Source organism: Triticum aestivum, chromosome 6B (assembly GCF_018294505.1).
Source record: "Triticum aestivum cultivar Chinese Spring chromosome 6B, IWGSC CS RefSeq v2.1, whole genome shotgun sequence".
Taxonomy (NCBI): Eukaryota; Viridiplantae; Streptophyta; class Magnoliopsida; order Poales; family Poaceae; genus Triticum; species Triticum aestivum.
In genome coordinates, this window is record NC_057810.1 from 406151204 (window position 1) to 406168381 (window position 17178).

A 17178-nucleotide genomic window follows, 5' to 3' on the forward strand; every position below is an offset into this window, starting at 1 on the left:
AGCGCTTGCCGCGGCTCCTGGGAGAGCAGTTCAAGATCAAAGGGCAATGGTCAGAGGTGACAGTGGCCATGCAGGAGAGGATGTGGCTGGGGTGCGCAGCCTCCCACGAAGTGGTGTAGAGGACCCGATCATTCTTCACCAAGATAGGGTTAGACTGCTCATTCGACCACGTGTAACGGCGACCGTGAAGGTAGATGTCATGAAGTGCATGATCAAAGATGAATCTGCAAAACCTACCCATGGTACGGTGATTAACTCTCCCGGTGTTCTTGTCCGCATAAGAGGCAATCATGTTAAAGTCTCTGCCCAGCACCCAAGGGCTTGCAATACTATCCCGCAGCTCATGAAGCTCAGAGATGAAAGCCAGCTTGTCATCAATGGCCTGAGGCCCATAGACACATGTGATCCACCATGGGAGCGATCCATCGCTAGTGGAGACAGTAGAAGACACACACTGGTACGCGTCGGTGCTATACAAACGGTTTTTAACCCCTTTCCGCGACGAGATTCGGAACCGTCACCTAGTGAGTGTGGGCGATAGGAGGGTCCTTCCCACACAACCCAGAAACTGTCGGGGATATGCCCTCCTGGCACACACGCTCGGCAAAATGAGGTCGTGTGCGATCGGCGAGCGAGCAAATACGATTATACGTACAATAGTGCTAAAAAATACAATTATATAGGCAAAATCATTTTCGATCGTAAGTACATCCCACATAGTCAATCCCCGCTAAACGTTTCCGTTCGTATATACATCCCACACAGTCGTTGCAAGGAAAACGTTTCCGTTCGTAGGTACATCACACACAAGTTTCCCTGTTAAATCGTTTGTGATGGCCTTCCCATCGCACACAATATTAATAATTTTATCATTTGCATTATTTAATGCATCACACACAGTGCGTAGAAGAAACTGTGTGGCAAAGGCTATCCATCACACACAGCTTTTATGAAGTAAACGTTTGCGCAAGGTGGCCTAATGCAAACAGTTTTGAAGAGAATGTCATGTGTGATTGCTCATTGATCCAACACAGTTTATTCCTAGAAACTATGTGTGTTGCCTTAGGACATCGCCCACAGTATTTTCTCAATAACCGTTTGCAATAGCAAAACCCAATTAGCAGGCTAATTTCCCTAATATTAATAATCCATTTATTAATCTAATTGACATTCATATTAAACACATAATATATTTCATTCCCATATTAAGGAAGCAGGATTTCATAATTGAAATACATCAGAGTACAACATGATATAGCTTTAGCACTCAGCTACCCCATTACACAACTGCATCAGCACCGAGTTTCAAATGCAACATCTACAACCTTTCGAAATTAGCATCATAGACGGTACATAGACAGATGCATCTCATCGGGAAAACTGCTGAAGTGGAAGGCGAATATTGAGCCTTCATTGATGTTGAAGGTCTTTGCAACTTTAGGCCAGTGCCTGTGGACGATTGACCGTCCATCCTTCGTCCTCTTCAGGAACACTTCAATATTAAACCATGGGTGTTGTATGAATACCTTCCTCGCCTCCTGACCATACAAGTGGTTTGAGAGGTAATCATCACTAAAATGTTTTGGAAAGCCTGAAAATAAGGATGTGCATAAATATCTTCTCTATATTGGAAATGGGGCAAAGGAATAAAAAAGACAAGGTATAATAGTATACAATAACAGAATGCAGCCACAACAATTGAACATCGCATCGCATAATTGAACCAAGCAGTTAACTAAACACCACAACAAATGAACCAACCGTTCAGTGAGCACCACATTGCACAATATAACATACTCCTAATAGAAGATCAGACAGTTAACCAAATCAAGCATGCTTAACAACTTGGAAATATAGCAATTGTATTTGTTTCTCATGTATTTAGTACAGCCAAATTCGATTTATTTCTCACATGGTATACAATAACAGAGTGCACACACAACAATTAAACATCGCATTGCAGAATTACCAAACAGTTAACTAAACACCACAACAAATGAACCAAACGTTAACTGAGCACCACATTGCACAATATAACATACTCCTAATAGAAGATCAGAAAGTTAACCAAACCAAGCATGTTTAACAACTTGGAAATATAGCAATTGTATTTGTTTCTCATGTATTTAGTACAGCCAAATTCGATTTATTTCTCACATGGTATATAGTAACAGAATGCACACACAACAATTGAACATTGCATTGCAGAACTGAACCAAACTCTTAACTAAACACCACAACAAATGAACCAAACGTTAACTGAGCAACACATTGCACAATATAACATACTCCTAATAGAAGATCAGAAAGTTAACCAAACCAAGCATGCTTGACAACATGGAAAATTGCACCCTAAAGAATTGAACATCACATTTGTAGAATTGTACCAAACAGTTAACTGGACACCACATTGCACGACATATAGAACATATACACTAGATCAGAAGATTGCATGGTAAAAGTAGATAGCATAATTTACTAGAATTTGTTAAGGAAAGACAGTAGCTAGCAATCTGAACATGGGTCCTTATAGTGAGCTAATAAGACAAGCTACTCATTGTCGGAGATATCGATGGGCTCCTTGGACATGGAAGAGGGTGAGGCCTCCGCATCGTGGGTGCCCTCGTCATAGTGGTGAGTTGGCTGAGCCGCTCCGGGCACCAACCCGCTGGCTCTTGAGATGAGGTAAGCACGTGCAAGTTGAGAAAACACCTCGTAGTCTTCGTCGAAGGCACCGACGATGGCCAACGCCACGAACTGTCGTTTAAAGCAGCCAAACCGCGCTGCGGCGTCGGCGTGCGAGGCATCGACGGTGGCCTCGACGACGAGGTGCTCCTCTAAGATCTGGGGTTCGACACAAATGGCAGCCATCGCGACATCATCTGTGCGTGCGACCGTGATTTGCTTCTCTGCTGCCAAATGCTCCTTCAGATCCTGGCTATACTACGTGCACCATGGCTTAGGATGACGCTTATTTGGTGGAGGGGTCGGTGATTTGGGTGGAAGGTGTCGCGCTCGCGCCGACGGTCGGGGCATGTGGGATGTGGAAGGAGGAGGAGGATGGGGTTCGGGTGTGGATTACCTGCCTAGATAGGAGAGGCCGAGCAACAGAAGGAGGGTCGCCGGCGAGGAGGCGCCGCTGCAAGAAAGGAGTGAAGGTTTCAACTTGGAAAGGAACACGGAAATAGGGGAAATGTGGCTTTTGGTAAGGGGGAGGGGGCGGGGAGGTAGATATTTTCGTGGAAGCCAAAAATTTCAAATCGCTTCAGCAAAAAAACTGGCGTGCAAAGTGTCAGCAGTCACGGTCCCTTATTCAGAGCAGACTGTGGACTATAGCTGACGAACCTTCTTGCATAAGCCATAGGCGTACTATACACCGACGATGCTCCAGGATATTTTGTACTGCATCTCACACGGTTGGTGATAATAAATTGTGTGGGATCTACTTGATTTTTCATCTTGATTTGAATTACATAATGGGGTCACAGCTGCAAAGGATGGTGTTTGAATTGCTAGAACTTCTATCTATAGTGAACATGCAACTATAGGTGTGTCGTCAAATTTTTTGGAATTATTCAGGGTTCGTTTGGACATTTTTATACGATAACTTGGTTTTCTAGGCATTTCAGGTGCACAATTCAAAATTAAACCACATGCACATGCTCAGGTGCACCAAAATGGGTTGTAAATTGGTAATATGTGCCCATGGGTTGATGCTTACGTCCCATTCAAGATATGGGGATGAATTTCAAACACCACAACACCGTGGCTCTCCGGCAAACGTTAAGGTGCTTGCTGTAATTCTAGTAAATACAAAACTCGTCTGAAATTCATGAACCTTGGCATGCTATCATGGAATGGCATCAAGATGCTGGGATAAAAAATATTGTCCCATTTGGGCCAGGTTATGGTATAAGCTTCTCTCACAACAAGCATGATGGTTTCGGTAGGGAACGTGCCACCTTGGGGGACGAAACGATATCCGTTGCATCATCTCGATTTCAATTTTTGTTCCTAGTGTAAACATAGAACAACAGGTGTGTTGTGTAAAATTTTGGGATTTTCCAGGGTTCGTTTGAACATTTTTATGCATTAATTGAGTTTTTCAATGCATTTGTGTGCATAATTCAAATTTGAACTACCTGCACATGCTCTAATGCATATAAATTAGTTGAAATTTCACATTTGTGTCCTTGGTTGCATGCTTAATTAGGTCCCATGCAAGAAATGAGAATGAATGTCAAACACCCTACCACCGTCACTCGGCTGCAAACATTGAGATACCTGGTTTTTAAATTTTAGTAAATGCAGAACTCATCTGAAATTCATGAAACTTGGCATGCTATCATCGAGCAGCATCAACATGCCGTGGTAAAAATTTTGTCCCATTTGGGGCAGGTTTGGGGATATGCTTCTCACAAACCAGAGCTTCTCACAACAAGCCTGATGGTTTCGGTAGGGAACATCCCACCTTTAGGGACAAAACGATATCCATTGCCTCTTATTGATTTGAAAACTTTTCTCGTGTCAACATAGAATAACATGAGTGTTGTGTCAATTTTTGGGATTTTTGGGGGTTCGTTTGGACATTTTTATGCATTAATTGAGTTTTTCAATGCATTTATGTGCATAATTCAAATTTGAACTACATGCACATGCTCTAATGCATATAAATTGGTTGAAAATTCAAATTTGTGTCCTTGGTTGCATGCTTAATTAGGTCACATGCAAGAAATGGGAATGAATGTCAAACACCCTGCCACCGTCACTTGGCCGCAAACATTGAGATGCCTGGTTTTTAAATTATAGTAAATGCAAAACTCGTCTGAAATTCATGAAACTTGGCATGCTATCATGGGCATCAACATGTTGTGGTAAATTTTTTGTCCCGTTTGGGGCAGGTTTGGGGATATGCTTCTCACAAACCAGAGCTTCTCACAACAAGCCTGATGGTTTTTGTAGGGAATGTCCCACCTTTGGGGACAAAACGATATCCATTGCCTCTTATTGCTTTGAATTTTTTTCTCGTGTCAACATAGAACAACAGGAGTGTTGTGTCAATTTTTGGGATTTTTTGGGGTTCGTTTGGACATTTTTATGCATTAATTGAGTTTTTCAATGCATTTATGTGCATAATTCAAATTTGAACTACATGCACATGCTCTAATGCACATAAATTGGTTGAAAATTCAAATATGTGTCCTTGGTTGCATGCTTAGGTCCCATGCAAGAAATAGGAATGAATGTCAAACACCCTGCCACCGTCACTCTGCCGCAACACATTGAGATACCTGGTTTTTAAATTCTAGTAAATCCAAAACTCATCTGAAATTCATGAAACTTGGCATGCTATCATGGAGCAACATCAACATGAAGTGGTAAAATTTTGGTCCCATTTGGGGCAGGTTCGGGTATATGCTTCTCACAAACCAGAGCTTCTCACAACAAGCATGATGGTTTCGGTAGGGAACGTACCACCTTTGGGGATGAAACGATATACATTGCCTCTTATTGCTTTCAAAAAATTTCTAGTGTCAACATACAACAACAGGAGTGTTGTGTCGATTTTTGTGATTTTTCGGGGTTCGTTTGGACATTTTTATGCATTAATTGAGTTTTTCAATGCATTTATGTCCATAATTCAAATTTTAACCATTCACGTGACGCCACGTGTCTTGGTTTTAATGTCTATCCGGTTTTAATGGCTCTTGATCGCAAATGTTTTAGAAAGAACACCCGTATGCAAAGTGAGAGCAGGATTTGTGCATCTCTTCAACGCAAATGGTTGTTTTGGATGACCCGTGTGCAACCACTTACAAACAATTTGGTAGGATTTGCATATGTCATATTGGTATGTTGCCATTTGTCAAACTAGAAAGATTGACATTTGTTGATCTAGTAACATTGCCATTTGTCAACCTTGTAACACTGCGATTTGTCAAAATATGAAGCTAAACATCACTAGCAGTATCTATTTTTTGCAACTAAAATCCGGTAATTAAGCATAGATGGAGGCGAGGAGGCGTGTTCAACCGGGCGTGTAGCAGGCGCCGCAGTACTATTCGATTTGACAGCGGGCGGTGCAGTTCCCGATACGGCTTTAATGCAGACGAGGGAGAGGGTAGCGGTTCTCGAAATGTTGAACGGCCAATGACGCATCCTCCTTCAATTAGCATCATGAATGCATGAGGGAAGTAATGGGAGGAGGACCGGGAAAAGAGGCAGCATGATGTGAATGCAACGCAGTTTGCACTCATATAAAGGCACCCCTCCATTCCAATGCATCTACCACATCGTACTCACCTAAGCATTTGCCTAAGAACCTACACTAAGCGCAAAAGTGCTCACTCCAGACCCATGGCGGCGATGCGCGCGAGCGGCCAGCGGCTGTGCCAGACGGTCCATGATGCCGGCCTACGGCATGGCACCGAGGATCGTCTCCAGGCGATGTTGGCGACTGGCTGGTGGATGGCCGCCGTCGACGTCATCTACGACCCTCAGTTGGACCAGATGATCGTTGCCACCACCAACAAGTTCACCGTCGTCAAGAAGCTCACAGACGACATCTCCGTACTCCTCTAGCCTGCACGCTCGGGCTCCTCATTGCCTGCCACCCTAATCGGCCTCCATGGTCAGAACCTCTTTCAAGCACTGGTGGCCCTGCGATTGCCCGATGACGCCACAAAGAATGTCCACCTAGAGGTCGCGCTCACCGTGAGGCGCCTCGCCCTGCAAGAATTCGTCGACCTACACATCCACGTGTATGAGCAAATCGTGTACATAGGTATCTACAAGGCCAGTGAGGACGCTACGATGTTGGCCTTCTTCAACCGGCTGGAAGCCTTGGATGCCTTTGCTGAGAAGCACCTTGACCTCGCCACAAAAGCCACCGCTCCTTAGCCGCCGGTCGGTGGCTCGGCGCACTAAGTTGAGGAGGAGGAGGTCGTACGTTGATGGATGCATCTTTCTTCTTGCCTCCTTAATTCTTATTGAGCTATTGCATTCTCGTTCCACTCAATACAGGCATGTGTGACCCTTTTGCTTAATTATATGCATGACTGTAACTAGTACTCCATCCGTCAATTTGTAAGTTGTGCTGCCAGTGTTTGGGGCCAGCGCACGACACAATAAGCACACCCATGACGACACATACAGAGAGGACATCCAGCGGTTCCAATGGCGATTTGTCAAAATATGCAACTAAAAATCACTAGCACTATCTATTTTTTGCAACTAAAATTCAGTAGTTAAGCATTGATTTCATTCATAGATTAAGCAGTCATGCTTAATTTGTACAAACAGTTCAACCGTTAGGTGCCACGGCGCGCTCTACTTGTCGTTTAGGCGCCGCGGTGCGCTCTGCTCGCGTCCGTCGGCGCGCTCGGGTTGTGGACAGCTTTCCCTTGCGTGTTCAACTACTATATGCATATATATATATATGGTTGCTCGCCATTGAGGCGACCGTGGAGCGCTCTGTGCTCGTGTCCCTCCGCGCGTGCTCTGCTAGCGGTTGGGCCTGCGCACGATCACGTCGGGGGCCCCATATGCATGCGGTTGCGCCGCGCGCGTTGCCACGTGATGCAGTTACGTGCGGCACGATGGTATTACACGTTGTGAATTAGAACTGCCATTAGGACGTGTTGTCCGGCCTCCCCTTTAATTCCCGCGGCCATTATAACCTTAGTCTCTTCAACCTTTCGATCGCACCCCACAACACAACAAGCACACCCATGACGACACATAGAAAGGGGATGTCTAGCGGCGCTCCAATGGAGTTCGGCGAGCATAAAGTGGAGATCCACGCGAGGGAGACGGATCTCTCAGTGGTGTACACCATCGACCCGGCCGTGGTGGACAACTACATCAACACCATTGAGCACTTTCTTGCATCAGACAAGTACAAGGTGGTCGGCATCGACCTCCAGTACACCGTCGGTAGTCCCAGCATAGATCAGAAGGTTGCCGTCACCTAGTTGTGTGTGTGCCATCATGTCCTCATCTACCACTACTGCATAGCCAGAGAGCCTTGCGACCATTTCAACAGGTTTGTCAACAACACCGACTACAAGTTCGCCACGGTGGAAACTACCGTTGATGTAAAAGCGCTCAGTGTTATGGGCTTTGCCTGCCAGAACCTTGTCAAAATCCGTGACCACTACAAGGTCTGGGGAGCACGAAGAAGGAATCCCTGGTCGAACTCGCCTCGGCCATCATCGACCCCTACTATGAAAAGATGAAGCAGGATTCCCAGAGAACAAATCCCGTATCCTGCCACAGGGCCTGGATGTGGCGACTGGATGAACCTCACCTCAGGTTCGCGGCCAAGAGCGTGTACACATGCTACGAGATGCACATGCGGATTGTTGACATGAGGAAGTGTCTCGTTACCCAAATCGACGAGCCCAGATCGAGCCACAAGCAGAGCAAGCATCACAAGAAGTAGATGATAATTAGATGATCGTTTATGCTAGTTAATCATGCATGTAATATATAGTTTACTTTATTGGTGTGTGGAAGTGTCATGTGTGTAGTAGCCACCTATGAAATTATGCACGTAATAGTTTACTTTGATGTGTGCAAATGCCATGCTTGTAGTAGCCACCTATGTAATTGGATGTTTAATTTGGTTATGCAACCATGTCCTTATAAGTGTGTATATATATATATGTTGTTGTTATGTATGCAATCCCATCGGACAACACACACGTCTTATTAGTAGCAATCGTCTGTGTTATTATCGGCCTTCGCACACATTTCTGATTACAGACCTGTTTGCCGCGTATCACACACATATTGTTATATTGAGCCATTTATGTTCTCTTGTCTCAAACAAACAGTTCATCCATGTGAACCGCATGCCGTATATCGCACACACCTTGATTTGGCTGACCATTTCTTTTGTGTTGCCTAATCACAAACAGTTCATCTGAGTGAATCATATGTTGTTTATCGCACACACCTTCATCTGGCTGCCCATTTCTTTTGTTGCTCCTCATCGCAAACGGTTAATTGCACTGAACCGTATGACCTACATCACACACGGAACTAAAATCTGAACCGTGTTTGATGCATCCGTCATCGCAAATGTTTTGCACCTTTTTTGACGGTTTTTACACCACCGTTTGTGATTAATGCATCGCACACTGTTTCGTCAAAGGGTCTCTAATCGTAGTGTCGCATTAGCAGCATCCTGCAGTAGCGACGTGGTAAAGGCCCATGATAGGATTGCGCAGGGCGATCTGCACGCCATGCAAGAAGAATGCCACCTCTAGTGCCGTCAGCCGGGAGAAAGTAGAAGTATTGAAATGGGGCACCCAAGGTTTCCATAACATATGACAACAAGACTGAATCAAGTTTCGTTTCTGAGAGGCATGCAATACAAGGTTCATCAGAGGATATGATCGTGTGGACAACGGTGCGCTTGGCACGACTATTTAGCCCACGCACGTTCCAGAAAATGATGCCTAGGTTGTGATCCATGAGAAGGGTTGGGGGGCAGGAGTGGCAGCACGCAGGCGCGTGGAGCGATCAGCCCTCGACCAGGCGAGGCACGGGAGTTGCCAAGCCATCAAGGATGCCAGGGGGCACAGTCCACCCAAAGGAATCTGCGAAGGCTTGCACAATGTCTCCCGCGAGCGGACGAGCGAAGAGCAGGCTATAACGCTCGAGGGCCGCGTCGGAGATAGGCTCATCATCATCCAGCAGGCCGAGGCATCTGAGGAGCACACGCTTGGCCTTGGACTCCAAATCAAGGCCGCTGTCATTCTTGGCGATACGATCACTGCGCCGAGGTGTAAAGTTGGGCGGCATCACTCCCCGCTCGCGGTGAACCATAGGGGTCTCAAGGCCGAAGGCTGAATGCGAGCAAACAGTCTGAAGAAAGCCCACCACATGATCAGGAACTGGGCAGGAAGCTTGTCCATTCGATGTGCATGCAGGGAGTTGCATGGGTGGCTGCGGTTGGGTGACACCTGGCCAGATGCGGTCCGTGGAGCACAACAGCGGTGCATGGGAAGCTGCCGGATTGGCCGACATGGGGCCGCTAAGATCCAAGACCCTGGTGGGCTCCTCCTGGACTACAGCAATGGATGAGGAGGGCACGATAGGATCGGGATCCACCTCAGGCACCGCACTGCTTCGGACAGGACCAACCTCGGGCGCCAGGCTGCTTTGAGCGGGGACAGACCCGTTGTCATTAGAAGGATCGTGCTGGGGATCAGCACTGGGGCCAGCACAACAGAAAGAAGGTTCTCGATTGGCTGGGATGCCTCCCCAATGGCCCGAAGGGTGGGGCCATAGGAACGGCCAGGAGAGCTAGCAAGGAGAGGATCCGTGGCAGCCTGGGGAGTGGAGCCCGCAGGCGAGGGTGAGGTGCCACTTATTGGGCAGGCCCATCTCATCGGGCCCACATGGCGAGCGACCACGATCAGCACTAGCGTTTGAACACCGGCGTGACGGCCAGTGGGCCCCGGGACAGGCTGGACTCCAGACAGCCTATGACGGATAGGAGGACCATGAGGAGCACTGACGACGGACGGGTGGGGCCCCAACACACCTTGCCGGCCATAGAATGGAGGGGCGGCCCGGCGGCGGCGCTGGCGCGCGACCGACCCACGAGCACAGACAAACCACGGCGAGCGCGGTGATTCTCGGACGGAGGCGGGAAATCATGCCTACGCGACCATGGATCAGGCACAGGAGACGACGGAGGCCAGTCTAGCCACCACCACCAGAGCCGGCGGGCGGAGGAGGGGGGTGGCGGGGAGGGAAGCCTGAAGTCCGCGGAGCGGCGGACGTGGATGACGACGGGGAAACGGAGCATCTCGAAGGCGGAGCGATTGACGAGGTCAGGGTTGCTGTCGGTGTCAAAACTGGCGGATCTCGGGTAGGGGGTCCCGAACTGTGCGTCTAAGGCTAATGGTAACAGGAGGCGGGGGACATAATGTTTACCCAGGTTCGGGCCCTCTCAATGGAGGTAATACCCTACTTCCTACTTGATTGATCTTGATGATATGAGTATTACAAGAGTTAATCTACCACGAGATCGTAGAGACTAAACCCTAGAAGCTAGCCTATGATTATGATTGTTCTTGTCCTACGGACTAAACCCTCCGTTTTATATAGACACCGGAGGGGGCTAGGGTTACACAGAGTCGGTTACAGAGAAAGGAATCTTCATATCTGAATCGCCAAGCTTGCCTTCCATGCAAAGGAGAGTCCTATCCGGACGCGGGGCGAAGTCTTCTATCTTGTATCTTCATAGCCCAACAGTCCAGCATACGCTTATAGTCCGGTTGTCTGAGGACCCCTTAATCCAGGACTCCCTCAGTAGCCCCTGAACCAGGCTTCAATGACGATGAGTCCAGCGCGCAGATTGTCTTCAGCATTGCAAGGCGAGTTCCTTCTCCGAATACTCCAAAGTAGATCTTGAACATAAGAATCGTGTCCGGCTCTACAAAACAAATTCCACATGCCACTGTAGAGAGTACAATATCCCACGAGTCCAATCTGCTGACAACTCATAGCGTGACATCACGCCACGACCCGGTATTTATTCGAACCGTTTTCATCCCGCCCCTCCGTATTTCGAGGCGTGGTTTCATTGGCACGTCCGGTCAAAGCAGAGATTGTGTCCCCTTATCACGAGATTCTCATCAATGCAGGCACGGGTAACTCAACCATGCCATTTGCACGGCGCTTGGGAAATAAGTAAGCTTTAGGGCGAGTGGGGAGGTGCATGATCTTTACTGCCTTTATAAAGGGACAAGGATTCCCTCTTTCACCCACGCCCTCTTCTTCCTCTGCTCATTCATTCTCGAGCTCCAGCGCCCAAGCACCCATCTCTTCCGCCCAAAAAGCACTCCAATCATGTCTGGATCTGGAGCACAAGGCAAGTGGATGGCCTCCTCCGTCAAGGAGAAGGATATCAAGAAACTGTGGGAGGCCGGATACCTGGCCAAGAAGATCGCACACCGTCTCCCGGTGCCGGGACAGATCGTCCCTACTCCAGAACCCCACGAGAGGGTTGTATTCCTCCCTCACTTCATCCGCGGGCTGGGGTTTCCCCTCCACCCATTTGTTCGCGGCCTTATGTACTACTACGGGATAGATTTCCATGACCTATCCCCCAATTCCTTCCTCAACATCTCGACATTCATTGTCGTGTGTGAGGCCTTCCTCCGCATCCCGCCACACTTCGGACTGTGGCTAAAGACTTTCAACGTGAAGCCAAAGGTGGTAGGCGGCAAACATGCCGAGTGCGGAGGAGCCATGGTGAGCAAGATTCCCAATGTTAAATGGCCATCAGGTAAATTCAACGAGTCCGTCAAAGGTTGGCAACAACAGTGGTTCTATGTTACCGAGCCACGCAGCACCAAATGGGCCGCTGCCCCCGAGTTCCGATCCGGAGCCCCACTGCGGCTCATGTCCTTGCCCGAAAAGGGCCTAGACTGGCCTTCGTCGGACGGGCTGACGACGCTCCAAGCGCGTATCAAGAGCATGGAGGACAAGAATATCAAACTTGTCGATGTGGTCCAGGTGATGTTAGTTCGCCGGATCCTTCCATGTCAACACCGGACTTGCAATCTATGGGAGTTCGATCTGGCCAAGCACCAAACCTTGCTGGAGTTCTTCGGCATGATGCACGAAGACATCTGGAAGGTGCTATTCAAGCCCGGCAAGTTGTGGCCGGACACCGCCGAGGATCGCAGGCACAAATTGTCCTGCCCCACAAGTTCAGTAAGTCTTTATATGTTTTTAAGGTGTATCCTTTATTTGTATACCTTGGGGAAAACACCTAATATTTCCCTAACGATTCTCCCATGGCTGGACGAAGAAAGCGGAGCGGATCTACTGTCCGACTCCGCTGCCTGAAGAACAAGCCGGCCCACTTCTGATGAAGATGCTGGTCCCGGCGCCATATAAGGCGCCGAAGAAGAAGGACAAGAAGGAGGCCAAGGAGACCAGGGGCAGGCTTCGTCGCAAGGGTACTTCGAACGTGATGTCGGAAGACACCAGAGCCCACTCTTCCACCGAAAAATACGAGGAAGAGGAGGAGGAATAAGAGGAAAGCTAGTCCCCGCCTGCGAGGCGGAGAAGGACGGCCTCCACACGTTTGGAGGCCGAAACGTCCAAGAAGGGGAAATCCTCCTTCCAGACGAATCCACCGCAGCCACTGACATCAGCCCGGAGTGGGAACCCAGGGTCAAGACCCTGGCCAAATCGTGAGTACAAAGAAACCCGGACACATCCATATATCCAGTCTCACTTTTGCATAGCATTAATGTATTGAGTCACATATTTTGCAGTCCGGTCGAGTTCGTCATCGAGCAACCTTTGTCAGAAGATTCGTTGGACCCGGATGTGATGGACAGCGAGACCCTCCCGACGGCCTCCTCCCCCAGAGGCATGGACAACATTGAGGTGTCGTCCCAAAGGGGCCCAGGTCAGGGCGAAGCTTAGGAGACCGTCGAGGCGGTGCCGGAGGGTCAAACCTCAGCAACCGGACGCATGGGGGAGAAGACCCCCATGGATGCTGAAGGCGGAGGCCGTCCTAAATTTGCCCCCCAACCAGAGACAACTCCGGAGACCAATACTGCTCCGGAATTAGGCTGGCAACCTTCCACAATAGAAGGTGGTGCGCCTATTCCAGCGGTGACCTCAGTCCATCCAGAGGTGTCGGATGCTTTATTGGCGGCACTGCAAAGCACTTCCATCGTTGAAGAGCACCGTACCCTTATGGGTGCGGTGATTGAGAAGGTCCAGTCCGCCAAAAGCGGGCTAACTGAAGCCTGCACCAGCCTTCTAACAGGCTTTGAGGTAAGTTAAAAGAATGTCATAATATAGATAGTAGCCCCTGATGCACTGTTCGGTGTTTCAAAAAGAAAGCCGGACAAAGGATCAAATATATTTCGCACGAGACTAATTAGGAAATACCTATGTGAATGATCAGGTGTCGTTATTGACTGCAACCTCTCATACCGCGGAGGTCTCCGGACTGAAGTAGAGATTAGAGCGGGTCGAAAAGGAGCTCGGCCAAGTAAAAAAGCAATTGGAAAATAGCCAAGGTATGGGATAACTTTGTTTGTATTTAAATACAAGTGAATAGTTATTTTGATTGAAAAATGTCGTGATGTGTAATAGGAGCGGAGACCAAAGTCAAGGCTCTTAAGAAGGCGGTAGCCGAGGCCGAGAAGAAGGCGACTAAGGAGCAGGCCACTCGTGAAAACCACGAGGCCCGGGTCATTGAAGTTCAATAAGAGCTCTAAGAAGCCAAAAAGAAGTGCGAGACCTTGGAGCAGAGTATAAAGGATCAAGAGTCCGAACTCACCAAGGCTCGCCAATTCGCACACGATGCCCGGTCTGAAGCCCAAGTCGCCCTCCAGGAAATCCAGGAGGCCCAAAAGATCACAACGGGTAAGGCCTTTATTATGCAGAGTAAATACGCGAAGGAAAGATTTCGTTTGTTGACTCGGATTCGGAGTTCTCTAGGGGTGTTTGCGGATCTGCCGCGCAGCATGTCTGATGCCACAAAATTCTACCAAACCGAAGAGGAGAGCTCTTTGGAGAAGCTATTCTGGTCGCAATATCTTGCGCCAGAATACCTAGTACCCTTTACCGATCAGTTGAAGCAGCTGGTCGAGCTGCATAGGGCGACCGAACTAGCCCTCAAGGATTTCATTATCCGGCTATGGCCTGCCGAAGCAATTCCCAACAGCTACTTCGGACTCGTGAAGCGGCTCGTTAGTGCCTGCCCTCGTCTTGACGCCATCAAGCGGTCGGTCTGCATCGAAGGTGCATGAGTTGCCTTTGCCCGTGCCAAGGTGCATTGGGCGAAGATGGATGCTGTGAAGCTGATGACCGAAGGACCGCCCGAAGGGAAAGAGCATCGCAAGCCCGAGCTATATTATGAAAGTGTCCTGGAGGGATCCCGCCTTGTGGCGGAGCAATGTGCCAAGGATATTATATTCCCATGAATGTATGCATGTTATCCTATGCTGTAATATGAAACAAGGTCATTATGTAAAATAATGCTTGTTATTTGAATTATTACCTCCTGTGTGGCCGTTTTTAAATTAATTCTGAGAGTTGACCAGTCGTCGGCTTCTGCCCCCATGTAGGAATTACGGGGGTGTTCGAATTAATCTAAACACTCTTTACTCCAGATTTTTGGTCCTTAAAGGATGTGTTTAGCGCGACGAACCAGGCAATCGGACTATAAGGCTTTATCACCCTCACTTAGCCATAGGAGTTTGACAAAAGAAAGGTAGGCGCAGCCCCTAGTGTCCGGGAAGACCGAACTTGGGGTATTATAAAACACCTGATCGGATAAAAACCGATCCGTCGCACGATGCATTAGTTATCGCATAATGCGGAAGAAATCGTTAAAGATTCTATGACCTCTCGAACAGCTGACCAGCTCTTGCCGCATCATGACAGTCAGTTTTCGGCTTTCTCTACTAAGGTGCTCGTCCGGAAGAACCGGGACACAATCGCAGTAGTTCTCCCTTTACTACCCTAGCCGATATAGCGGAACGTAAGGTAGCAAGCACAGGAGCCGGGCAACCCAACTGTTGACCAAAGACATGATTCGGAGCCGATGCATATAATGCTATAAGTTCGGGGTGCCGAACTGTACTATAAAAGTGTTCGGACTTTCTTGCCGTGTTATGGGGTACAATGAAGCCCCTGGCGAATTAAGGCGTACGCGAATGTACGGGTGCAATTGATAATAAATAAATAGACAAGGGAAAAATTAAGTAATGAGCTGACGCTGCAAATTATTTTTTGTTGTAATTTAATTAATATGTCAAGGCGTATGTGTACAAGTAGTGCAATAAGCAAAGAAGGCTATTTAACATGCCACGACCAAGAGCGAGTTGCGTGCAGGTATTTAAAACAGGTATGATGATCGTTTGCAGAGACCACCTGTGTATTCCCTTGTACGTCCGAGCCCCTAGCTTTCTTGGTGTATCCGTCCCGCTATGGGTCCGATGAGCAGGCTTATCAGAAAAGGCCTTGGGAGGAGGGAAACCCTGAATGAAAGAGAAAAAAATGAAGGTATACGGATCCAGGAGCGGTTGAGCCGCATTGTGGACCGAGGTCTAGCTGTGCCTCCGTCCATGCCCATGGTATTTTAAGTGCGTAGTTGTGTACGCGCGGCACTACTTTCACCGCTTTATTGGGGCTGGGACGAAGGCTGAATTGCTAGCTGAGCTCTGGACGAGCCGGACGGTCTTGCTGCAGAGTAGCTTGGACTCGCTTGACGGTGTTCGGGGGCTTTATTTCTGAATTGAGGTTTTGCCTAAGAAGGCTATTCTGTACTTCTGCTGCAAGGGCCGCGGTGTGCTCCTCAGTACGGAGGGAGCGCTCCGTATTTCCATTGACTGTTATGACACCGCGAGGTCCAGGCATCTTGAGCTTAAGGTAGGCATAGTGCGGCACCGCATTAAAACGAGCGAATGCGGTTCGTCCGAGCAGTGTGTGATAACCACTGCGGAAGGGGACGATATCAAAGAGTAATTCTTTGCTTCGGAAATTATCCGGGGATCCGAAGACCACTTCCAGTGTGATTGAGCCTGTACAGCAAGCCTCTACACCTGGTATGACACCTTTAAAGGTGGTTTTTGTGGGCTTGATCCTTGAGGGATCAATACCAATTTTGCGCATTGTATCCTGATAGAGCAGGTTCAGGCTGCTACCACCGTCCATGAGGACGCGTGTGAGGTGGAATCCGTTAATGATAGGGTCAAGCACCAGTGCGGCTGAACCGCCATGACGGATACTGGTTGGATGGTCCCTTCAATCGAAGGTGATCGGACAGGAGGACCACGGGTTGTATTTGGGGGCGACTGGCTCCATTGCATAGACGTCCCTTAGTGCGTGCTTCCGCTTCCTTTTGGGGATATGGGTAGCATATATCATGTTCACCATTTTAACTTGGGGAGGAAACTTCTTCTGTCCCGCTGTGTTCGGTGGTCGGGGTTCCTCGTCATTGTCGCTTTGCGATCCCTTTTCCTTGTTTTCGGCGTTTAACTTGCGGGCCTGTTTAAAGACCCAACATTCTCTGTTGGTATGATTGGCTGGTTTATCAGCGGTGCCGTGGATCTGGCATGGACGATCGAGTATGCGGTCCACACTGGATGGGCCCGGATTGTTTCTATTAAATGCCTTTTTCCG